Raw genomic sequence first — 6,205 nt, forward strand, 5'->3', positions numbered from 1 at the left:
TTGCTTGATTGTTCACAAGCCACTCATGGCCATCCAAATTTGACCTCTTATAGCAAGTCAAACTAGTATATTGTTCTTATGTTTTCCAATACACTTCCAAAATGCTTAAACATATCCTTTAATAGAATTATATTGAGGACTCAGACAATCAAAGGCTTCTCTTCAAAGCCACGCATAACTTTAACAATTTAATACATATTCGATAACATATAGCTCATTAACCCCATTGAACATTACTTTAAGATCTTTCAAGATGTCCTTACTCTTATTTCGGACTAAACCAATCTAACTTAATATAATTACATTGATTATCCTTAAGCTTTTTATGCTCGTCATAACAACACCTATGTTTCACCCATTATTCGTCTTAATGACTTTCAGCCTTTAGCAACACACTTCTCATACATGTTAAGGCATTCTCAATCTCACACCAAGCCTATAGTCATATAATCACCAATTAGGCTAAATCCTTCTATGGAATATCTCCTTCTTTACAATGAATGCGAATCACAAAATATACAACTTCAAGTGTTTGCTTACATATTGGTAACCTCCATATGTTTTATGATCATGGAAACCATAATTTGCAAAACTAGCTTTCTATCACAAGTTTGCGATTAGAACATTAGTCTCCACATATCTCACTTTGGACATACTTCATTACGAACATTCGTATACCTTTACCACAACATCCAGTGCAAATTGATTAAGCAATGATCTCCAAATTTACTCTTAGGTACACATATATTAAATTCTACACCACTTAGTGTTAAGATCTTGACTTTTCTCATTAATTCTTAACCAATTACATCCATAAGATAAACAATTCACGTAATTTTTATATCTTGCCTTTGCAGTCATAATATCAAAATTTCTTAAGCTTAGGATGCAGAAACCTCCTCTTAGAGTATATCCGAAAATCCACATGTTTTAAGTCCCTTACCTTTAGAGAAGTCACATTCAAGACTAATCATTTACATCATAGGTTGCATATTGAACCAAACATATTTTTAAATTGACCTTTAAAGAAATTCATATATCGATCTTCATATAAAACTCCATATGGCACTTAGACTAAATTTGTCATTTCCATGTCATTTAATTTCAAATTGCTAAATCCACATCTAGTCCTTTAATCCTTTGGCTCCACACTAAGCATAGCAAAATTCAAGCTCATCCTTAAAGTAGATCATTTACTAGCCTTTTACGTCATGACCATACATCAATTATAATAATCAGTGATTTTCACCATTGAGCTAATTCATGCAATTATAACCATAAACTACAATAATTCAATTCAAGCCTTGGACTCTCACAGTTACTTAAATAAAATCAAAACCAACCCTATTTAAGCTACTATACACATATTCAACACTTATACATTTATAAAATATTTCAAAAGCCCACACCATTTCTATAGGGGCATGTCAAGCTCAATTAACATAATGCACTTACCTCCGTGCACATAAACGTTGGTTTACACTTTCCTCAATATTTAAATTTATAAACCTCAAGCAAGTCATAACATTCACTATTCATTCCAGTCAAATACTGCTCTTATTACCATTATCGTATGTATTCCCTATATTGACCTCAAATACAATTCATAGTCTCCAAAATTATAATTATTTTTTTTATAACCATGGGTTCGAATCATAATTCCACAAAATGAATAAATTATTACGGACCTAACAGTCCAGCTCCACCTTCCTCCATCCTTAGTTGGAGGAATATATCATTATGTTGACCTTTCATTAGGAGCATTTGCTTGAAAATCTTTTCAATAATGATTTGTGTCTCGAGTGGCATCTCAAACCCGAGCAACGATACCATTTATGCCCTTTACATGACGATAGCAAAAGGGTAGGTTACTAGGAATAGGAGTTCATATAGCTTCCTGTCTATGACTTGTGTTGCAGTCACAAACCATAGATAAGACTCTACATTAACTCCGACAACTCCTCTGACTGACACAAGAATCCCTAGGACTCGGCTAAACCTAGAGCTCTGATACCACCTTTGTCACAGCCCAAATTCTCGAGCCATGACCAGCGCATGGGCCTAATGGGCATAGCCCACTAAGCCCAAGCAAGCCTCTTTATGCAATTTCGATTATCATTCCCATCCATCATCTTTAAAATGAAGTGCTGTAACTCTCAAAAGTAAATGTTTCAGTAATATTTTATAACAACTGAATATTCATATTTATATTGTATCAAAGTACTGTTATCATCAATCCAATATATACATACTTTATTTATAACATGACTCTTAGTAGTTTACATTATATATACATATTCACAAGTAATAAACTCGAGACCGTTAGTGAGAAACACTCGGGTTACGATATAGTACTTTCAATTAGGTGAAGATTTTGACCACCTTCCCATCTGAACTGGGAAAAGTGGTAAACATCAAAGTTGCAGCTCTGTCTCTTAACTTTCTAATGGTTTAAACATCAAGTCAATTGAACTTCTGTAGCGAGAGATATGCTAGAAAAACTGAAACATATGCAAACTAACACTATTTCTCACTACAGCTAGAAATTTTCTGTTTTGGCCATCCGAATCTCGCTGCAGTGATAACTCTATTATATAGAGTTATCATAAAGTATTTTTCAAGCATACATTTGGCTTATTCTTTTAGTTTTGTACGTAATCCTTAGCAAATTTTCATTTCTTTTTTAGAAGTTAACTTTTAAGGCAGTTAGAGTCATTTTGACAATTTGAGATTCAATTGCTGACAAAAAAATCCCCTAAATCCAACTTTTGACCATTTAATCTTTTTTATTTTTAAGGGAATGAAGGCTGAAAGTGAAGCTAAATGATGGACCTCAACAACTCTGCACTAGGTGGCTTAAAAGAGGAAAACATGGTGGCAAAAAGTTCAAGGTGTAGTAGCAAAGAAGGCCAGATAGAGAGTTTCTCGTTGCAGCGAGAAACCATTCTCGCTGCAGCGAGAAATAGGGCATTTCAGCAGCAGAGCAAAAGGATTTTCGCTGCAGTGAGAATCCAATTTCACTGCAGCGAAATTGAAGAAGTTTGCAACGTCAGGTCAGCTTTAGCTCGTTGCAACGAGATTCCACACTCGCTGCAGCAAGAATATGTCAAACAAGAGGAATATTCTAGGCTCGAGATCCTAGGTCAAAGGGGAAGGAGAGGGGAGTATAAAAGGAAAATTTTGCACAAAAAACAAGAGGGATTCGACAGAGACATTATTAACAAGAGGAGCTGTAACAAAATGGGAAAAGAAGGAAGATTCAAGGGGAGGAGATTTTAAAGCTGCAATAGACTATTTTGCTCTCTCTCTCTAGATTTGAAGCTTTCTCTCTCTCTCATTTATAAAACTATGCTCTTACTGCTGTATTGTGTACTCTATTTCTTTGAAATGTTGAGCTAAACTCATTTATCTAGGATTATGGTTAACTCTATTATTTAGTTGGGATATTGGTTGGTTGGGTGTTTATTCTTAATGCAAATCTTGATGTTTATTCAAGCTGGAATCTATTGTCCATTTAATTGATTGATCACCAATTAATTGAGTTTGAGTATTTGGATGATCCTTGAAAAAGTTAATCTAAATTAGACTTAGGCTTGAGTAAAGTGTGTTCAAAACACAAAAAAATGAATGTTGGTGCTTTGATGTGTACTTAGGGTAGAAATACAACTAATTGCCACACTTAGTTAATTAGGAATTCCTTAACTTAAAGAGCTTAAATTATTTGTATCCTATAGATATATAAAGAGGCAAATAGATTAGGCAAGTGTGTAATACCTTGACAAAGGATTACACACAACTTAAGAACCTAGACTGATATCAAATTCCATTGAGAGTAAATAACTAACCAAGACCAATTCTAAATGAAGTACTAGAGGACACCATAATCCTAGGTTATTAGACCATTGATACCAATTCCATTTATTAATTGCATTACTTAGAGTAGATTTTGTTAATTAGTTTACATTTTCTATTTAGTCATAGTCCAAAATTAATTTCTTAGATAAGGTTAGCTTGTGTCAATTTTGGTAATTAGCAGTAATCATTAGACCAACTCCTCGAGGTTCGACATCCCACTCATCACTTACTACTTGTCACGATTGTGTACACTTGCACAAAGTCTTTACCAGTAATTTACATTCAATTTGAGTATATTTACATATTGCATCAGCAAGATTATTATTATTTTTAGCTAGCAACAAGTTTTTGGAGCCATTGCCGGGGATTTGTTTTCTATTTTTGTGCTAATATTAATACTAAGCAAGCTAGTCTTAATTCAAGCTTTATTTTTCTTTGTTTTTAAGTGCGTAGAACCCTTATTATATGAGAAGAGTAAGAAGCTTGGAATGGGTTTTGCATGATCCGGAGATAGGGGAAACATTTCAAAGACTACTTAGACAAGATCCCCAAGACGGTGAGCAAGTTGACATCATGACGGCAAATCAGAGAGAACAAAATGTGCAACAGCAAGAAGTAGTGGATAATCGATCTTTGAGAGACTATGCAGTCCCGTTGGTGCAAAGTCTTCACTTAAGCATTCGGAGGCCGACAATCCAAGCCAATAATTTCGAGATTAAGTCGGCCATCATTCAAACGATTCAAACCTCAATTCAATTCGAAAGTCTGCCCAACGATGACCCCAACTCGCATATTACTAATTTCTTGGAGATTTGTGACACTTTCAAGCATAACAGGGTCACCGATGATGCGATACGATTGCGACTGTTTCCTTTCTCATTGCGGGATAAGGCAAAAGTGTGGCTGAATTCTCTCTCCACTAGATCCATCACTACTTGGGATGACCTCGTGCAGAAGTTCTTGGCCAAATTCTTTCCTCCAACAAAGACTGCGAAGATGAGAAATGATATCACTTCTTTCACGCAGCTAGATTCCGAGTCTTTATACGAAGCATGGAAGAGGCATAAAGATTTGCTCCAAAAATGTCCACACCATGGCCTCCCCAAGTGGTTGCAAGTGCAGACCTTCTATAATGGCTTGCTAAACTCCGATTCGAACCACAATTGATGCAGCAGCTGGAGGTGCTCTCATGGCAAAGTCGATTGATGACGCATATGACCTCTTGGAGGAGATAGCCTCCAACAACTATCAATGGCATTCCGAGAGGGCCTTGCCAATGAGGGTAGTTGGAGTTCACGAGCTTGATGCCATTAATGCATTGACAGCACAAGTAGCTACTCTCACGAAGAAAATTGATGCTTGTGGAGTCCATTCAGTACAAAGTCCATTTATTTCTTGTGAATATTGTGGGGATGGGCATCCTACTGATCATTGTTTAGTGAGTGCTGAATCGGTGTAATATGTTGGTAACAAGCAGCAGAATGTCCCACAGCAGAACAACCCGTATGCAAATACTTACAACCCCGGGTGGAGAAACGACCCAAATTTCTCTTGGGGTGGCCAGCAGGGATCTTTATCAGCTCCACGCCCACCCTTTCCCTCAGGTTTTCCATAGCAGCCTAGACCCTTAGTGCAGGAAAATAAGCCTTCCATGGAGGATTTACTCATGCAGTATATGGCAAAGACCGATGCCCTTATTCATAGTCAAGCAACATCATTGAAAAATTTGGAGACTCAAGTGGGGCAGTAAACCAATGTTGTCAATGCTAGGCCTCAAGGAACATTGCCTGGTGACACAGAGCCAAATCCGAGAAGAAAAGGAAAAGAGCATGTGAATGCCATCACTCTTAGAAATGGAAAAGTATTAGCTGGCAATAGTACTAAGCAAGAGAAGCTTCAAGAGGAGACAATTGGGAATGAAACAGAAGCTGAAAGTTCTGACAAGCAGGAGCAAGTCAAGGATACTCAACTCACAAACCCACCGCCACCTCCATTTCCTTAGTGCCTCTAAAAGCAAAAATTAGATGCTCAATTTCAGAAATTTTTAGAAGTGTTCAAAAAGCTGCACATCAATATACCATTTGTTAAAACATTGGAGCATATGCCTTCATATGTCAAGTTTTTGAAGGATATTTTGACAAAGAAAAGAAGACTTGGCAAGTATGAAACTATGGCATTAATTGAGGAGTGTAGCACCATAATTCAGAACAAGTTGCCATCAAAGCTCAAGGATTTGGGAAGTTTCACGATACCTTGCACTATTGGGACACTATTCTTTGCTAAGGCTTTAAGTGATTTAGGGGCCAACATAAATTTGATGCCTTTGTCAATCTATCAGAAGTTAGGATTG

At 36.6% G+C, this 6,205-nt stretch overlaps 1 non-coding gene across 1 annotated transcript; it reads right to left on the minus strand.

The window, feature by feature from the left end:
* Positions 1-4,848: 4,848 nt before the first annotated feature.
* Positions 4,849-4,955, minus strand: LOC148763040 (small nucleolar RNA R71). The gene has a single exon (XR_016026109.1). It is a non-coding gene; the product is annotated as a small nucleolar RNA R71 (small nucleolar RNA).
* Between the last annotated feature and the right edge of the window lie 1,250 nt (positions 4,956-6,205).

Source organism: Theobroma cacao, chromosome 4 (genome assembly GCF_053813885.1).
Source record: "Theobroma cacao isolate CCN51 chromosome 4, ASM5381388v1, whole genome shotgun sequence".
NCBI lineage: Eukaryota > Viridiplantae > Streptophyta > Magnoliopsida > Malvales > Malvaceae > Theobroma > Theobroma cacao.